Raw genomic sequence first — 21,543 nt, 5'->3', positions numbered from 1 at the left:
AAATCCATATGAATGAACGATGTACTATTTCTTAGTCCAAAAACATATCTCTGATTTACGAGCGAGGTCGATGATGATTTGAAATAAGTTGTTAGTTTTTCTTCCTTTTTCTCATATCTTGTATTTCACATGTCAATAGCGTTTCGTACGTTGTAAACCTATGACATTTGATGTAAAAGATTATTTCTTCCATTTCTTCTATTAGTTCTTTAAATCTGTCCATCATAATTCTTGTCTGCCTTCGAATTTTTTAATTTTTTTTTTTAATTTCATTTTGGTTTCCCAATCCAGGTGATGCATTCATTCGTCCGTCCATGTGATGCAATAAAAATGATTCGAGCACTCTCCACGACGATTGCATTTATTGGCATTTAACATGTACGGTAACAGGACGAGATATCCTTTAATGCTAAATCGTTGTTACCAAAGTCGCATTATTGTTCATACCTTTCATGGAACGTTACAAACTATCCATAGAGTGTTGTCACGCTGGTTGACGTCCTACTGGAGTAACCGCTCGTCAAAAATGTTAGGCGTGAAAAAGTGACTGAAAAAATGTAAAATGTTTATTACAAATCATTCCTACAACGGTGCTCGTCGCACGAAGGCTACTCAAGTATAGTCCAGACATATTTATGGTGGGACTTAGATGGGTCGGTTGTAAAGTGTTTATTCAACCTTGTTATCGCCGCATGGTACCATGGTACTACCCGTAGCTATAGAGAAAGGAAGAAAAAACAGGGGAGAAATGAAACGTCTTTCCACATGGATGTATACCTCTGGCAACCTAGGAGGAAATAAACTTCAATGAATTTTCGGGCATCGTTCCGGAGAAGAAGCCAATAAAATGACTTAAGCAGTATGTAGTCCTTTTCCTTAACTGGTAACATTTTATTTCTTCTTTGGCAAGTCTTGCAACAAAATGAACAGAAAAAAGGACATCCCGGGACATATTCCAATCCCGTACATGTTGGTACAGCTTAAGCCTCATTACCATTCTTCTAGCATGTTCGTTTCTGGTATGTCCTGCTACCGCTATCCTCATCTCGAACCCGAGAGCCTTGAACCATCGCTAAAGCCTTAATTATTTGCTATCACCTCGGGCGGCAATTTCGAACTAGCGTCCCGCACGTTATGGGACCCGATGATGACGGAACGCACACTGTGCCGATGGATTGTTCACATTTCAACACTCACTCGGGGTCTGCAAAGCGTACGGCTTCTGATTTCGTACTGATCGGCGTCATCAGGGAAAAGCAGCGGGGGTGAAAGGCCGAATTCTAGGCCTTGCTCTACGAGCCTCTGCAATAATTTTCTATCACAGACGAAGACCAGAAGAAACAAAGACAACGTGCTTGCCAAAATAATGTGAGCGAGAGAAAGAAAGAACAGCATTCTCTAGAACGATTAAAGCTCGGTTGTAGAGAGTTTAGAGGGCAAAGCTCACGTAGCGAGAGGAGCATAAACTGTAAAAATTAATGAATTTTCTGGTTTCATGGATAATTTTGGTCAGTGCATTCCACGCCGGAAGCAGTGTCGTTTGTTTTTTCTCCATTCTAGCGATTGTGTTCTTGGCTGCTTCAGTGTGGCACTCATTGAGTGAAGGACATTTTACAGAGAGTTTTCTGTTTCTGCAGACAAAGATATGCTGGGGTGGTTTGTATGAATTTAGAATAGTAGCAAAGGACATGATTTTTGGGCATTTCGTAAGAAGCTTATTTTCCCAGTTCAAGTATATCCTGGTTGTGTTTACAATAAAAAGTTTGTATAGTTCATCCTAAACCTACAAACGTTTCATTTGTTTGGTAGTTATTTATCAATTATCAATCATCTCATGTGTTAATGACAATCATTACTTTTATCTACAAAAGGTTAACAATGATCAATTCTGGCAGCATACAAATTATTTCTTTTTCCGCTGTGTCATTTATTCCGAACAGAAGCATCTTTGTCACAGATGATTACATGTTTTATATAACAGTACTGATCCCTTTTTGCAAGCACTTATAAACAAGAAACAACATTCTCACAGAGCTAAGCTAAACAAGACTAAATGACCTATTGTCGAACAAAATGCAACGTCGGATGCAATATTCCGTGTTGTGCTCAAACGCTATCCACGGGTTAAGAGTATCCGTTTCTGTTAAGCCGCTTTGGCTGTTCGGTTCAAGTCCTACAACGGTTGACATGGCTTTGTTTGTTACAATGCGAATTACATACATCCACATATTCATATGTGGTACCTTTATATCGTTGTAAATTAAGCGAAACCAACGCCTTCACATATTATTCGTCTGGTTGGGCAAATTTCAGCGTTTTACTACGCAAAGTTAACGGGTCAGTAGATTCGGTAAGCTGCCTTCACACAACTTTATTCACAAAAGCGCAATCGGCCAAACTGCAAGGCATAAGTGGCTGAAGAATGGTTTAACTGATCCATCGGATTTTTAAGCTTGCTGAGCCTATTTACAAGAGGCTGGAATAGATTCAAACGTATGCACACACATACAGTTTCTTTCAAGCACAATAGTTTCTTCGTTCGGAGGAAAATGGAATTTCGAATGGGAAACAACCAATTGCATTACTACTCCGCATATGTGAGATACATCCGAAGCTCATCTTATGGAATCTACCATTTTTCAAACGTAATCTTCCATTGTTGCAATTCAATTATCTTTTGGACACCGTTACACATTCCTTTGCACAGTATATGCCAAGATTGAGCTTGAAGATGGGCTCGTGTAAGCAAATTATTGCGGACAGCTGTGACATCTCCATTTACTGCACCCTGTAGACGGTCGTGTTAAGCTTTACAGCATCATTATAAAGAAAGACCGGCATCGGTTGAAGTATCTGTATCTTTAATATACCATGACGTCGGCTATCTCATTAAAGTTTGACAAGCTCAGCTATAAGTTCGGAAAAAATAGCTCAAGCATTTATCATTGCACCTGGATGATAAGAATTAGATTTGTAGCAAAAGCGATCCTAGATATTTTTTTTAGATTTAGCTAGAGCGTTTTGTACGACGCATTATTATAACCCAAATGTTCTCATATCAGCAGTATTGGCCTCCAGTGAGACTAATTGGTAGCACCTGGTCCCACAATTTGATGTACACATATATTTTTGAATATACGATTATCGAAGGGTTTTCACTTTTTACTTTTATGTTTACTTTGAATATGATACATATATGTTTAATAAATAAGACACGTGAACAAATATATATATATTAAATTTTGGGATTTAAAAACTGTTGATATTCCCCCTATTTTATGTAAAAAGTAAGACATGTTATCCGTTTCAGTATATGTTTCAGACTTCAGATCCGTTTCAGTATATGTTATGTGTCGTTATGTGGAAAGCTATTTTCTAAATCATTTTTATAATGAAGTTTATGTAATGAAAATAATGATAGAAACAAAGTGATGTTATTATGAATCTGAAATCGCGAACATATACCATTAACTGTTTCAAACAATCATAACATTGAATATTGTAATTAGAACTAGTCGCAGTGCAAGATTCGTCGTAATACAGATCATATCTACAATATTATACAGCAGTCATTTGATGGTTCGAGATCAACTCCGTTTTAGTCGATTCATAAACGGAATAGAATTAAGTATGGTCAGATGAAAAGCATTTACTTTCAACCCTAAATGGGTTACCATTATTGAACGATCGAGTTCCCTATCATTTAGCTTTCGACAGATGCCGAACGTCGATTGATCTTCACCATCCATTCGTCTTCGTCAATCTTAATTCACCGATGTTTGTTCGTTGTTGCTTCAGGGTGGCCTGGAAAGATTTGCACTTAGAGTAGTGACACAAAACATCGGTCGTGTATCAAAACGATATTTTTGAAGACTTAATAAATTAGGTGAACGAGTAAGCGCATGTCGGCATGGTTGTAAAAATATCAATAAAGTCAATAAATCATTTCAAAACAGTATCAAGCACTCTTAAACACAAACTTTTTTCATTACTTAATCTGAAGTATCCAAATCATTGAGAATATAAATAAGCACTTGTTAAAGTTAGTATAAACATTCATAATTTTATCTGGTTTTGGTTTAACATATAAAACTGTGTTTTATTGATACAGTTTTTCGATGAAATTTTGTCGATGAGCAACAGTATAAGCGTAATAAATTATAAGGCATAATTATGACCCTATAATGCAGTATTGTTGATATGAATAAACCAGGTTGTAAATTTTCATAAAAACTTATTCATTTCTGACATCGCCATTCATTATGTTTTAGAATAGAAAGAACTGTAGCGATTATAGTTCTAATAAAATTGTTTCCAGGTTAACACACGAAGAAAAGTAGTATGAATGAGCAATCTCGAAGATTCACAAACCAATTGAAAATAGGATTGTCCCTTGTTGATATGTTTCTTAGCAACGCCAATGAATATGTTTTACAATCTACTGCTCTTTGGGAGCAAATGGAATCTGCGACCTAGTTTAATACCCGTGGTAATTTATTTATATTGTAGAATATTCACAGTATGGTATATGGTATATACACCGTAAACCAGACAAAATATATTGCAATGCGTGATCTTACATCACTTTGAATATATATATATATATATATATATATATATATATATATATATATATATATATATATATATATATATATATATATATATATATTATATAATATCAATATCATTTATGTATTATATAATATCATAATATTGTTACATACATTGTATTGCTAAGCATATAGATTTATTCAAATAATTAAATATGTACTGTAATGAAATACTTCCTTTCACTACAACACCTTTTTGACGATTTTTCTTCTCTAATGTAGTCATGAAACAATATGATCAAAATGTTTCACATTGATTCCGAACAACAATGTTTTGAAGAATTCTTTCAATTTCCGTGGTCTAGCAAACTATTAGCAGACACGCTTTAAATTGTGCCCATAGGCTCTGCTGTGCCGTGATAATTTTTGATGATTTCCGATGACCACCGCAGTTTAGACGCTTCTTTAAATTAGCTTTCATGTCCAAATTCAATGTAAAAGTGGAACGAAACTCATCAACATTTCAATTACATCAAATCTCTAAAACCACAAGCCTGCAAGTATTTGCCTGACGGGTCATGGCAAGTAAACGTTGATGGGTAGAAGAGTTGAAAGGAAGAATATCTGAATTATGATGAACATCGAATCCAATGTAAATGATGATTGATACGATTTGTTGTGTCCCTTACTTAAACATTTCAAAAGCAACTACACAAACATGAAATGAAACATGCTCGCGTCGGAATCACACATAAATGAGTGTTGAACTAATTATACCACTACTGAGTCTTATTTACAGGTCGATGAGAGGTTTTCAGCACTTACGTTCTTCGTTTTTCCTGCCTGTGGGGGAGATAATTTTCAGTTTTTTGCCTTTGGTGGGTCAAATAATTTGTTCAAATGGCCCCGAGGTGTCTACAAGATGCGCCCTTCGTCTATTCAACAATGTTCCTTGGAACACTTCTAACGAATGGTTCTTGTGCATGAGAGAAGCGATTTATCGCTGGTGGACCAACCGCAGACCAATAATGAACGAACGACAAATTCAGAAAATACGCAACACCTCCGGCTTTCTGTTTTTAGCCACAACACTCATGGGAAATCATTGTTCTTTTCGTTCGAGGCAATCGAGAGCGTTTAGTAATTCAAGATTTGATTATTAACTGATAAAATGTATCTGATGGACCTATTTTCTGTTGATGCTTTTTGCATTATGTATATTTGGTTTGATAATTGTATCGAATCCTTTTCATACATTGTTACGAAATGTTCAATACGATACATTTTAACTGTAATGTTCTTGCGCACATGAAAGAGGAAATCTATTAGGAAGAGACAAGCTAAACCCCATGTACGTACCGGTACATAGTTGTTGTTTCATTTATGAGAAATAAGCTACTCTGAGTAAATTTGAATGTTATTGTAAACTACCATCACCGTGGTCAATTGGTAGCAATTCATTTTTATAACCTGTTAAAGATCGAAGCCCCTCTCATTACCTAATGCGCTATGCGATCTTTACAATAATCACTTAGTTTATCAATGTTGACAACCAAATTATCTTGCCTTGAAACTATTGTTTACTATCTTCAATCAACAACTGCTAAGAAGCGTAGAAAATTTCAACGAGTAACTACATATCGGCAATCGATTGGATCCATGCTATAGAACGCAAACAGCCAAAACAACTGCCAATTCATCCGTATAACTTTATCACTTTATCCCTTGCTTCGTGCCACGGTGATCCGCGATAACACACTTTGATCAACCGCAATGGAGCGGATAAATTTGGAACGCCTTTGGTGGCGGACAATCTTTTGAAGGGTTGATCAGTTGACCGTCTTTGACTGGTGCCAGATCACAGCAAAGCCGAAGAAACACAGCATCTCCAGAACGCTGCAAGTTGTTCACAGTGTCAGTGGGAAGAAAAATTGTTCCAACCTTTTCAACGGGGCTGTCCACACTATTTCTTCCCGCCTGTGAGTGATGAGTGTCGACGGTAAACCGTTGCAGGAGCGCCGAAATGCATGAACGTGAGCAAATTACATACCATAAAGTGTTGCAGTATGTAATCAAATTAAGGCATTCGGGCCCTTTAGTTATCTTCGCAGCCGCATCCTCAGCCTCAATCGTAATCGTGTATTGAAGCGCACACCGAATGCACACTGCTGCGGCGGACACGTTGTTCATCGGTTGTTCTTTCCGATGCAGACGAAATATCGCATTCATTGGCAAAGGCACGTAAACCTTGGATGATTTAGAGTGAAAGAAATTGGACCAGCGCAATCAAATGCCACGGATTGCAATGAATAAAAAACAGGAAAAACAATAATATCGAGATATGAATTGTCGGGCGCTGACTATACTCTCTTGTCTTCCACCACTATCCGCTCTACCTATTAGTCTATCGCATTCGTATGTCGTTCATGTATTCTAACAGGCTGTATCATACAGCTCTGACGGAAAAAATATATACGCTTCAAATCGTAATGCGAACATTTTGCTGCAATCCATACCGACTGATACGATTCATCCGACCTATCATTAAATCATTGGTTCGAGTCCTAAAGCGTGGTGATAGAGTGATAGTTTAGACAAACTGTAGTGGAAAAGGTACAAAAACAAAATATTACAATCAAGCTTTGACGAATTTTGTCAATGATAAGTTAGCATGAAAAAGTTTATATTAGGAATTATATAAATATTACCATACTAATTTTATGCAATTTAGTTCTATCATTTGTAAATAGATATAATAGATGGTCTTTTTTATTTTTGGAGTTTTGAAATTGAGCACAATAATACGGCTTACATATAAAGGTAAAATGATTAATTAAACTCTTCACAATGAATCCATATATGACTTTATAAACGCGCTGAACTTACTAGTAACCAATTAATAGGTTATATACGTTACGGAACGTTTAAGTTTAAAGTCTCAGCATTTTGAAAACCACCCACACCGACAATTTTCTTGAACACCGCACCAGTGTTAGGAAACACAGGTTCAGACAGGTTAGGCGAACAGGTCAAACGATTCCAGCAATGCCTGGGTGTTGGCTATGTGTGTGGCAAGCTAAAAACATGACTTCTGTCCTACGGCGCACGCACAGTCCTAAATAGCTGGTTGCATACAGGAGTGCATAGTGCAGGTTTATACCAAAGACATGCTCGAAAGCAGAACAAGTCCCTTTGTCACTTTCAACCGGGTCAGTAGTTCCAAACCTGTCGTCACTTTATTTATTGGTTTCTTTGTACTATTCCGAAATGACGTTTTCATCCTAAACGTATAAACGCTATGTGTGTTCGTTTTTTTTTTTTTTTGCTTGATGGTTGAGCAATGATAAAACACAGTTGGTGTTCTCCACAACGCCTCAGAAAAGACCTTGCGATGTCCTTAAAATCCCCACTAGCCTGCATCTTATCCTGCTGATCGCAAAAAGGACAACTACATTCGAGGGTTCGACGAGAAGGAGAAGACTGTAGAGGCGTAGGGACAAAACGGTTGACCCGAACGATAATTAATTATTTTGCCATAGCTCATTTCGTACGCAAAACGAGACCATGCGTACGGTAGCGTTCGGTAAAACATGAGTATGAATTAATTTGTGCGGTACTTTGTCATGGTTGTTGGTTGTTTGTGCAAAAAAAAACGGTGCCTCTGCCCATGTATTTTGAATCGTAACCAGCACCACTGCAACCAACAAAGGTGCTCGTGTGCTTTTGCGCTATGGTCCGTATTGAAAATAGCAGAAATGCACGAGCGTGTTGTTCTAGTGTAAATGTGTGCAAGTGTTTTCTAGTATTGCACTTCATTAGTCATGGAATAGAAATATAGAAAAATACTTACACGTGATTACGAAATCATAATAAATAGTCCGCTGCAGTGCAAGTTTCACAACCGTAAGGTACATTTGACCATCCATGCTTCTGGTTATAATTAATTACTACGCTTGTTGAACGTTCAGCCATAAGCGTATCCAATTAGTACTAATCGTACTGTAACATTTCTTTTTCTCGCCAAAAACATGAGTCTGTCCGAAGGTGGCAAATTTTTCGAACTATTGCAAACTAATGAAACCGTAAATAACACTGCCAGATAAAGCATTTTGAGGCTAAAAGCATTTGTTATAAGCTTATTGATTAGCTTACAACATTTCAATACTTGCTGCTTATATTATTTATAATTTATGACAATTATACGATAAAAATGACGCGCGCGATTAACGTAAACGTATCAACTGCAAGATATTCCTGCGTAAAGTGGACCTTTCTCTACTCCTTTTGATACGGGAAACGCTAATTCTACAGTTAAATAGCCGGAAACAATCTATTAAAAACCATGACCAGTGCCTCGGGGAAAATTCTGATTATCTAAACATGTTGTCACACGTCACATTGTTTTGTTTACACGTGTCACACATTTTTTCGTTCATTTATTTACTTCTTTTCTAATAATATGTTCTTCTTCTGTGTTTCCTTGTTATTCGTGTTGTCTACGAAGTACGATTCATGCTTCACTCCATACTCTCCTAATGTGAATCTCATTGGAGCCAGCGTTTGTTCCACATGGCTCACGCATATAGACGGCTCACGGGGTGCACCTTCACGTACGGGTCGTGCGAACTTTATCAAATCGGATTTACTCGGTTGAACGTAGCAGAAAAATGTTAATAAGTCATACTTCTTAAGTAGATGTAGATAATCAAATTATGAACGATCGAAACACGGTCAACTCACGGTCGAGGGGTTGACTTAATCAAGCGCATCTTTTACCCTGCGACAGCAAGCCCCGGTGGCTTGCGTGGCTTCATTCATAAACACTAGAATGTACAAGCAGGCCAACAAACTATGTTTTGGATACTCTCTCACACACATTTGAACTCATTTCTTGTGTATCGATTCGTTCTATGGTTCTGTCGCTTCCGATTGGATCGGTTGAAAATCTACTATCGTCTGTTTATTTACGAGACCACAAAGTCTAGCGAGCAGCAACAAAAACTTATAACACGCCAAAACGCAAACCTTGCACCCGAAACGAATAGCCGTACCGAGACCGTGCCAAATGTTGCACGTTGAGAAGGAAACGATTTCCGGATTGCTTGAAATTGGACCACAGCAGAATCGATTATCCGTCGCATTTCGGCTTTCCAAACGATTCCGCTGATCTCATTCATCGTTGATCTTTCGAGATTCATTTAATTAGGGAATGAATATGAGTCTGGAATTAGTGAAGTACATTCACAAGGTATAAGAGGTGAAACAAAATGTATGAAGCATAGCTACTTCACAAACTCATTTTAGCGATCAATTAAAGTATTCCCACCAAATCTTAAATCAAATGTACCGAATGTAGCATTTTGGACCTCATATTAACAAGAGCCATTTCCTTGTCTGCTGTGTGGAATATTACCAAACTTCCGCATGGCCTGCGCTCTGTTTCGATGGCTGTTACTACTGCCTCAAACCACAAATACCATGATAAACTCTGGCAACCAATGAAACCCGGCCGTACCGCACGGCCGTAAGACCCAGTGGCAGCTGCACAAAAATTTGGAAAACTAATTTTCACGGGTCTCAAACGTTACATTCGACTGGAACGAATTTTCTTTCAATAAAATACCGAAACGCGATACAGAGGTGAACGAGGCAACTTCAGTCCCTTTTCTAGTGGTGCTTTTCCAGGCATCGCTACAGAAGGGCCATCTTATATTTTAAGCTGTTACTATGAAAGACTTTTCAGGCGTTTGTGCAAATGGAATTGATGGTATAGCTCTTCACAGTAGGACTTTCTGAAGTTTATTAGTTAGTTGGCTTTGTAGGTAGATAGTTTATGTTTCACGATAGCTATGTAGTTTTGCTTTTATTTGAACGATATGCAACTTTACATCATGTTACTATAAATGAACTATTCAACTTTATTTCTCCTCATGAAATAATATTATGTGTAGTAACAAAAGAATATAACTGCGAGGCAAATAAAAAAAGTTAATTAACAAAACCTTACACATCTCGTGACACCTGACGGAAGGCTGCCTAATATAAATCGCTACCGTTTGGAATGAAATTCTATTTCCGACAGTCTCTCACTGGATAGTCTGACAGGTATGGTGTAGATTTTTAAATTTTCTTTTTACAGCACGCCATTTACGCAGGCTTCACCGTCCTCGATCCCAGCCACGAAGTGCCCGTGAATCTACACGATCGATGTGACGGAACGAGTTGGCGTGATTTGGAACTCATTGATTTTACACTTGTTCCGAAATACAATATTACTTCCATCCCAAACTGAACGCAATGAATGTTAAGGAAATGGGAATAGTAAAACTGGTAGCACCCGAGCGGACTATCACCAATGGTTGATTTCAATCAATCGAAACCTGATCGAACGCTGACTGAAGGCAATGCACAGAAAAAATGCGCTCCATCATCCAATCTTTTGCCGAGCGGGCTGGTCAGGATCATCCTGGCCTACTTCAATGTTCCAAACCTGCTCAAAACCTTTTCTCACGTCCCTTTAAGCGCGGTAAGTGATACCGGTAGGTGTGATTGATGCTGGCTCCCATCGTTTAAGCGATCCCGTTTAATTTCAATTTCAATTTCCATACCAAAAAGCAGTCCATCTGTTGCTAATCGACGATGAAGAAATTACATGCTTTGTGCTTGGGCTCGGGAGCTCTCGTGTATGATAATGTCGATACCGAGCTGCACTAGTTCTCTATTTATGTGAGCTTTTAATGAGAAAAGTTTGGCGATTCTGATGGTAATACTCAACACGTTTTAAATGACCACAATGGCGGGAAATGATCGATTCTTATCCAATGACCATGTTCGTATGCGTAGAACATGCAGTTAGCATATGAATGAAAAAAAGTCACAACGTCCCACAACTGCACAACGTGGTAGTACAGAGCTAAACCGAATACAGGCGATGTGTTAAAAAAGAACAAGATAAGAAAAAAAGACATACAATTATTATATATTCTCGCATCACGTAATATATATTCGAAGTTTCACATTTCAACATTTCAGTAAAAGTCTCCACACGGATAGACTATCAAAGGTTCAAGCACAAATGAGAATGACGGATTTGAACGCATTACTCAAGAAGAAGCTATCTGCTACCTATGGATTATTTTCTCTATGTTTTACAGTAAATGGCTCAACCATGGTTTGACGTTTCATTAAACAAATTATTTCAAATTCAGCCTGAAGCCTCATCAGCAAAAGGGCAGTGCAAGTCGTTATTTGTTCTCGTTCTCCTAAAACAATGTATCTTTGGCAGACCACACTAGCTACGTTTGCTTTGGCCATTTAAACAGGAAAAACCCATCCCACCAACGCTTAATTAATGTTTAGCAATAAACCATACCATCCCTCATCGAATTATCAAGGTCAATGTTAGGCATACCAGCTAACATGTGAGATGAAATAAAATTAATGGTGAGCAATTAAAACCAATCCTTTGCCATGAAAACATTGATCCTGTCGGTTAACATACATAGTTTGGAATGGGTTTTGATTCGAAATTCCAATACTAATGCAGTACATTTTGCCTTTATGCAGACAAAGATGTTTTTTCGTGCCTAAAAGATGTTTTTTTAGGCATTTTATTGTGTTAATGTTTTGGTCTGCTTGATTAAACCACTGAAACATTAAAACATCAATCAAACAAAGTGATGTTTTACCCGACGGATAGTTATAACGCTCATCTTAGACTGGTGGCCATTGACACTGAGTTGCCCAAATAGTTATTGTAAATAAAATATGAGGTATGTATAATGTATAATGCACTTGAGACATCATGCTTTTATACAAATCACATGCATAGAGTCCATCATCAATATTGAATTTCAATATGAACCAACATTTTATTCTCAGCAATACGCATTGCAAAGAAAACCTTTGCAACCTGTTTGTCCCCGCACTTTAATCTGCATGCTGAGGCAAATCCTTCCAACGCTCGTGTCTGCTGTGTGACGTTTTGCGCTTCTGCTCGTGATGAAGATTTTGTCGGCCTCAGACCAGTAGACAAATATGACAAGGGTAATGGGACCAAAAAACACACACGTCGTTTTTTCCGCTCTGTTCGGCACCCATTAACACATTTTAACGATCTTCGACGATCTGCTTTAAAATAATGGACGTCCCGCGGAGTGTTGTAGCTGGTGAGAAGAGAGACCACACGACGGTCTGGTGACATGTGGACGAAGGAAAATCCGTACGACCCCTCCCTTAAACGGTACTCTCTCCCAGTCGGCATCATTGAAAGCTCCTCCTCGAGGCGGCGAAGGATGGTGATGAATTTATGGAAATCACTATAATACCTGCCGCAGCCGTAGGGTAAACTAGGAAAACTCGAAGGAACGAAACTGTGCCATACGCATCGTGCGTTAGAGCGAACCAGCAAGACCAAATGCATGGACATCATGGACGAAAAGGGAAATAAAACAAAATGTATCGAAAAGGAAAACCAGTAAACGAGGGAGAGTGAGAAAAAAAATCATCATCAACGATGGTGGCAGTCCACACAGTGAGTGAGGACTGAAAACGAGAGAAAATGTTTGATTTGTTTGATTAAATTAACCGTGAAGCGTGCGAAAATTCAGCATGCAGCTGGAGTTGGAGAACGCACAGCTTCCCTACCGTTCCCGTCGTCGACTTTGTAAGCGGCTCGTTCGCCAATCATAGCAAGGATAATAAATAGCTAGCGTGTGTATGTGTGTTGGGATAGGACAAACCGTTGGAAACTCTCAGAAGCTTCGTTTTTTTTACAGGGGTACAGGATCAGCGCTTGCCCAGGCACGCTGCTAAATGCCACCGTGTAAATGATAGCTAAACACAGCTAACGCACTGCGACGTGCCGGTAGTAGCGAACGAATCGGATTGAGGCATAGTGTCATCAATATTTCATAAATGATCGTGGTGGTGGCCTTCATCTTTCCCTTTTCAACCTTTTGCCCATTGTTAGAAGCAGCGGAAAAAATTGGATCTCCGTCGCACATAGTTTTATCTTCTCCAGCCAACTCCTATCGGCCGCTGTCCCGGTTTCAGAAAAGCGAACGGCATACGACAACGAAAAAAAGGACATCACACGACGGACGTAACGACACAACGACGGCCGCTAGGCCGGGTGCGTTTGGTTCGATTAGTTACGGCAGCAAGCATGATGGAACGGTGGCATACTTCATGGCCAATGATGATGATGAGGACGACGACGACGATGACGACGATGACGACTGTGGTACGGCTATCTAGCGCACGAGCGTCACTACATCGCCATTAGATTTGCCTGGTTAACCGTTCGTCCTGCACCGAATGCCATATCCTGAATGCCTGTTGAAGCGAAAGATTTATTGAGTGCTGGCGTTGATCGGTGTAATTAAGTTTATTGTAATTTACAATTCACTGCACAAATAGAGGAAGTTTTTATGTGTTTTAACGATTTATGAAAGTTATTTCAAACAATTGCATATCCGTTGACAAAAATTAAAAAAAAAACATTCTGTTTGGAAACGACGTTGATGTGCGATTGGTGCATTTCAACTATTAAGCTCGTTCAAATGGATGCAACGTGTTTGGCTTTCCAGCGTAACCATAATGCTTAGCGCAATGCTGATAAGCGCATTGCACGATTACGGTTCAATGCTACGTGGCAAAATGACCTTGGAAACAACGTTCTGTTGTTCAGCTTAGCAATAACAGCAACAACGGTCCTACAGCAAGTGCAGCCGCATAAGGTCGATGGTCATACTGTCTCGTCGATATTAACCATATCGTAAACAGAAATGGTGTTTCTTCATTAGTTTTTGTTGCCCTTTTCGCGGCTATTTGTTGCGAAAGGCATCAGATATCATGCATAAATAGTTTCTTGTCTAGACACTTAAAAATATAGCTTAACACGTGATACGCTATTTGTGTTTCGTTTCGTTTGTTTTGTTAAAAAGCGTGTAAATAAGCGTGACAAAAAAACACAGACGATTGCCTTCTGTACTCTGTTTTCAAATGCATTGAACTTCAATACAACCAGTATTGTTTCTTTTGTTTGCGGTCGTTTTATTTTTGCACTTATTGCAAACTTATTTCAATCATGCGTTTACACAATAACTTCCAATTACTCCAGGAACACCAAAAACCTGTGAAATATAGGGAAGGGTGGCTCAAGGTTCCTCAGACACGGGATTTTTTATTGATTTTATGATAAACTTAAGACTCGAAGACCGCTTAGAGTGAACACCTGAATAAACTTCTACTTATCCAGCATTCCGGATATCGCAAGATGATCTGAAAATTATAAATCGTTTCAATTTCTTAAATGTTTATGCAGAAAATAAAACACGCGAATTTCAATGATAGTAATAGAAACATCCATAGAATATAAATCGGGAGTCTTCTAGCTAACCGAACTCATCACAATTTATTACATTCGGCAATTATAAAAATAACCCACATTTGTGGCACGCCTTACCTACACCAACGTGGTAGCTTCTATGAGACCTACTAAATTAGAGCCACTGTGGAGGAAAGCACTAAAAATTACACGGCTTGCACTGTTACCCATCCGGTGAGGTTTGTGAGGGGGTTTGTTTTTTTTTACGCCCAGCTGTTATTTCTCCTTTTCTTAGCATTAGGATGATGAGCGACGCTCTCCATCCAACTTGTTTAGCGCATCCTGCACAAGCAAACGATGCAGCGCAAAGCAAACGATGGCATACCGTAAAATGCACATCTTGAACAGGGAAGAAACGCTGCACTGATTTACGGGTAGCAATGTTCATGCACTCTTGCCCTCCCCCCCCCCCCCCCACCCCCTCCCCACCTCACAAGATCCCGCATGCACATTCATTCTTACATCAAAGGGGTAGAGAAGCAAATGGGTTTGCTGATTCGCTCACTTTCGCTTTTCATCGAGTGTGGAAATAATTAATTAGCATCGATGCGTTTTGTTGCTCGCTGCTCCTGGGCAGACACGAGTAAATGCATTTTTAACAAGAAATTTAGCACCTAAACCATGTGGGGAGTCGCTCCAAAACAGTATCGTTTCGTTCCGCAGTAAATGGGGTGTCGCTAGTAGGGAAAGACGATATTTTATTTTCACGTTGATTCGAAGAATTTAGGAGGCAGCTCTAATCACACGTGTTACGTAGCGTAGACAGGCTCATTTGATGAGGTTTGTTGTAGGGCACTAGTTGTTTGATGTCGCGTGTGTTTGTAAATTTCAAAACACGTATTAAATAATTCATTCTTTGATGGCTTATTGAATATTTACTACATCCAAAATACATGCTACCCAGCCCAGTGAGGCAGTATATAAAGCAAGGGTTTGCGTAAATTTCAAATGCTTGAAAAAGAGTACAGACACACAAATAGATGTGATTTAAATGAAGTTATTCATCGCTAATGAATGAACCTACTCATACGTATGTCATATTGAGTGCTATTCAACACTCTATGCGAATGCTCGAAAGCTTTTTCATACCCATATCGGCAGTACACCGCCGAGAGCCGAGAGCAACCGGGAGTCAAATATTATGCAATAAATCAATTTAAACGAATTCTCGCGATAAGTAACACCGAGTGAAACTTCTACGCCATCCGGAAGAATAAATAGCGACCCTGCCTAGCGGATCCATCCCTCCGACACTTCATCATTCTCATTCAGCTCGCTAAGTCAACATAATCTAAAAATAGTAGGAAACCATCGTCCACGTCCGGGAAATAAAATGTGGGTTCCGGGCAACACAGAATTCGTATCACAGCATAGCAAAAGGATTCAGCTCCATCTAGTTGGAAAATCAACTGCGTGCACCGCATACCACAATCCGTTTTATCGCACCACTCCATTCATTTGCTCTTTCATTTCTGTTGGTGCAATCTGTTGGTATTTATCTTCTGGAAGAAATGTAAATAAGTGTTTGTAACTTTCGGTGTCTGTTTGAAACAGTTTCTTCATCATTTCACTTTAAAACGGGTCAAAAATATAAACACATTTTTTTATTTAAAAAATATAAAGCCTCATGGGTAATTTATTAGCTTTGATTTTGACACAGATTTTGTTGAACACAGAAAAAATTACCAAATTTTCATCGCATCTATTCAATAACTTTTTTTTGAATACCAAATAACACACGGTCTTTTACAACAACCAATGAGTAATTCTAACTCTTGTTATTGACATGTTTATTTGTTCGTTTGTTTGTTTAGATTCAACATACTGTTAATGCGCTGTGTCCTACTGATCTCTTTTCGTTTTTTTTTAAACATATATTATATTTGTAAGCTCTCTTCAAGCTAATCCACCCAAAGTCAGGTAAACCTACCCCAAACGAAAGCTCAAATCGAAAAGCCAACTTGCACATAAAGTTAGCGTACAAGATTGGTTATTTTAGTCAGTTTTCGAGATACGTTTCTGTTAGTTACCTGTCGCGAGGTGTTCGTGTTTTTTCTCTCTCTCTCTCTCTCTCTCTCTCATCTCTTTGTTTGTAGGACTTTCTGGTCGGTAAGCTGTTCTTTTGCGAATTCCTTGGGATCGGCTCATTGACCTAGCCGCAGGATGAAAGGATCAACCCTTCAGATTGGCTCAACAACCAGCAGGCTTACAACTTGCTGCTTGGAACAGCCTCAGGCGCTTCAAACCGAAGGTGTTTTTAAACATGTTTCCATAACACGGTCACAAATGGTAGGCAGTCTAGCCAAACATACGATCCTGATGAGCGAAAAAGTCAACTCCTTAGTCTTCGCAGGGATCAATCGGTTCATTGTACGACCAAATCTCTGTTTCCTTGCATCCTTTCCTATACTTACTGACATTGTACAGTTTCAGTTAAGTTTTTTTTTTTCAATTAAAAATCTCGCATATCTTGCAGTCTTTGGCGTAGTTCTAGCCAGAGCAGACCGTGTTATGTGTAATGTGGTTTGCAGAAGGAATAGCACAGTATGCTGGTATGGTTGCAATGCGTACGAGAAGATGAAGAATAGAATGATAATCTCCCTACATGTTAACATTTCTTGCTGTTTCTAGCATTATGTCGACCGGAATAATGACAAAATCGCTTAACTTTGCAAATCTATTCTTGAACGTAAGCTTTCGTTTGTATTTTATGCTTTCAGTGAAACCAACTAAAAAGGAGAAACAGTCTGGTGGGATCTGGTCTGGATGTATGATACAGCGTGTGCCTTACCAGGTCATACACGATTCGATGATGAATTTGCTGTGTTGCAATCGAAGGATTTGGAGTATTGACCCAAATGATGATTTATCAAGTGGAAAAAATATGCATTGTGAAAAAAAACATACATCAGCATAATGCCCTTTTAATGAAACTCTGAGGGCGTTTAAAAATAGGTTACAAATAAGAAGGGGATATTTTCATAACTTGAGTAGTTATTTTCTGTTCAACGATTGAATGCTTGAAAAGAAATTATCTTCAATTAAGGACTAATAGATTGTATCTGCATATGATTTGTTTCCTGCTTTTGGATAGTAACCAAATCGGTCTCAAACAACATAGCACGCAATTAGCAAAATATTCATTATCACATTTATTTATGTGCTCAATTATAATGTTGTTGAAAAAAGTGTACTTATTTTTCAAACAAATACCATAATCAATTAAATTTATTCATTTTATTGATGGATAAATAACAACCTGACACATTGTAATATACGCGTTAATGTAAGCGAGATGATGATACGTGATAAATCATGATGAGATGATGATCAGGTGTAATAAAATAATTTCCAGAGAGCTAGTTTGCTTATACAGTCTGTTCCCGAGTTACACGGTTCTCGACTTACACGGATTCGGAGATACGCGGTTTTATAAATTTGACAGATTAAATGTCAAATTAGTACAATTTGCTTCAAGTTCGGTATATGGCTAGTACTTAGGTGGGTGACCACTTGGGAAAACCATGTGTCGTTGGCACTTTTTTCAAATGTAGGGGAATACATCCTCACTCACCGAAGAAGAAGAAGAAGAAGAAGAAGAAGTTCGGTATAAATTGCATTTTTCCTAACAAATTGAAACCGCTTAAAAGCCAGAAATATTAGAATTTTCTGCACGAATCATATCAAATAAATGATAAAGTGTATAAAAGTACTAAATTAAATCAAAAACTCCGATTAATCAATAGTTTTTTAGTAAAAAAACGTGAAATTCGACTTACGCGGATATTCGAGTTACGCGGATTCGTCGGGAATGCAGAAACCGCGTATCTCGGGAACAGACTGTATAGACTTGACTTGAAACAAATGAGTAAGCCATTCGGAACTGGTCTAATTTTTATTACCAATAAGCTACGAACAATATCAAAGCAAGAGATTACTAAAAAATATTGTCTAGAAATATTAGAAGTTTTCTGCACATTAAAAACTAATAATTCCGAATTTTTGATTGAATGCACTCGTTAAATATATTCATTGAAATTAACCATGGTAAATTTTGCCATTGTCACTTGAAACATGAGTTGAGGCCGTAAATACCACAGTAGTTCTAGTAGATTACTAGATTTCTATTTAGTTTCTACCACAACTGGCTATGGGTCGAAATTCATTTGAGATACACAGTGGCTGGTATTATTAAATCCGTTCGTAGCGGGGACGTACGGCGCTCTCAAGAAATTCTAGGGATGGCAACACATCTCATGAGCCCGGTCCTACAACGCCGCGGTGAATAACTGTAGCAACCATCTAGTACGTTAGGAAAATGAGTGTCGGGACGTACGCCGCCGCTACGAACGGATTCAATAATACCAGCCAAAGGCTTTAATTTTTAATCAGAATATTGCTTTTTGTACACCAAAAGAAAGTATATTAATTTTTGCAACTATCTAGACTATAAAAAACACATTATATTGAAAAGTTAAATGCATGACAAGGATGGATGGATATACATTAAGCCAGAATCTTAAAACTTGATTTGATATTACTAGATCTTAACTTGGATAAAACACTGATCAAACACTTGATGCCAAAATCGGGGTATGATCAACTGCCAGGAACTTTGAAGGGGCAGCCGATACGCAGGCCAGCGGGCTCCTTTAAAATCAGAAAGGATTGATTCCTACTCGGAACATCACCCGGTATGAAGGACTGATAGTCCAATTGTATGATTCGAATAATAATAGAAAACCTGTATATTATTCGAATAATAATAAGAAAAACCAAAATTATCAGGACTACTAACATTGCGAACAGTTCCCGAAGTTGTCATCTAAATAAGGGGTCTTCAAACTTTTCATTTCGCGGAACGCATTGCATCATAAATATCGTTATTGAGAGCAAATGATACGTTATCTTTAGCTAATGGACGAACGTTAAATTCTCCTTTTAATGAAAAAAATCCAAAATTGTGCTGCTCTATTTTATTATTGAAGCTCTATTTTAAACTTTTTTTTATTCAGAAGGAAAAATCTATTTTAAACTTAAAAATAAACATTGAAAATATGATGAAAAAAACTATACAATAAACTTATTATTTTCTTCTTCTTCTACTACTTTGGCACAACATCCATTGTCGGTAAGACCTGCCTGTACCACCAGTGGGCTTGGTTTTCAGGGATCTATTGATTACCCATAGCTAAATAGATAGTCCTACGTGTATGGGGCACAGTCCATTCGGGGCTTGAACCCATGACTAAAACTTTTGGTTTTAGTCTTTACAAAGTCATCACGGGCCGCGTTATAGGCTCCAGAGCAGGGGTCTCCAAACTAGTGGTGGGAGCTCGGAATCGTACCTTTCGAACTCCGGAATCGATTCCAGGATCGGAATCGGCTCCGGAATCAGAATCGTCTCCGGAATCGGAATCGACCTGGGAATTTGCCGCAATTTGCTCCGTCCGGTAACGGAATCAGGCTTGACTCCAATGGAAATGGAGTTAGCTCCGGATAGAGAATAAGTTTTTGAATTGAAATAAGAGGTGTGGGAAGCGAAATAAGTTCGGGAATCTCCATGTGAATAGACCACTTACAAGTAAATTTTGATACTTTGCCGCTATCAACACGTAGCATCATTGGACCCAAACGCATGCGGCCCTCGGGAGCCTATTATGCGACCCTTGGCGGTTTTGTCAAGGTTAAAAGAAATAGTTAATTATTGTAACTATTTTTAAAGAAAATGTAATTGTTGCTATTCAGAGATGTAGACCAAGCTTAAATATTAGAAAGCAATAGAAGTTTTGTATATCATGTTAGTATTTTCCTATCCAGACGAAATTTAAACGTTCGCATTAGTAACAGGCAACGGAAAGATGGCCCTCAACACCATTATATGTGAAGCAATGCGGCCCGCGAACTGAAAAATGTGTAGACCCCTGCTCTAGAAGGCCGCATGCGGCACGCGAGCAGTGGTTTAGAGTGTCCTCTATAAAACAGATCAATTTTTTATCTTATTTGATATGGGATAGAAAAAGAGATCTACTGCGTAAAAATAAAAACGAGACCTGAGATTTTGAAAATGGTAAAACTGTTGACGCATTATTTGAAACTTTATAGAATGGAAAAAAACTCAAACGTAGGCTAGACGACATAGGATACATTAAAATCAAATAAATCCTTCAAAAAGAGTTCAAAAGCTTACGTTAATTATCAAAACAATTTTGCTGTTCCTCAACCGAAACATAATCTGTCATAGCTGCGAACTCCTGACTCTGACATTACCCATTACTGACATTGCCATTTCCCGAAGATCTGTTGCATAGCCCTGTAACCGGGCCTATATATTTAGTTCAAAAATAAATATTTAGAACGTAGTGCTCAAGCTTATTGTTTTTTCATGTGTTGTTACATTCATTGAAATCAGCTCAATAAATATATTCAGTTTAGTTATGTAAAACACACATATAAGGATAAAGATCAACATATACGGGGGAATCTGTTATGAACTGACCAGGGATATTAAAAATAATCTTTAAGACGAAGAAGCTTTAAATCAGGAAATGAGCATGATGAAATTAAACCGATTTAATATTCGTCACATGATCATAACTT

This window comes from Anopheles coluzzii, chromosome 3, assembly GCF_943734685.1.
Source record: "Anopheles coluzzii chromosome 3, AcolN3, whole genome shotgun sequence".
Lineage (NCBI taxonomy): Eukaryota > Metazoa > Arthropoda > Insecta > Diptera > Culicidae > Anopheles > Anopheles coluzzii.
Note: the sequence above shows the minus strand (reverse complement) of the source record.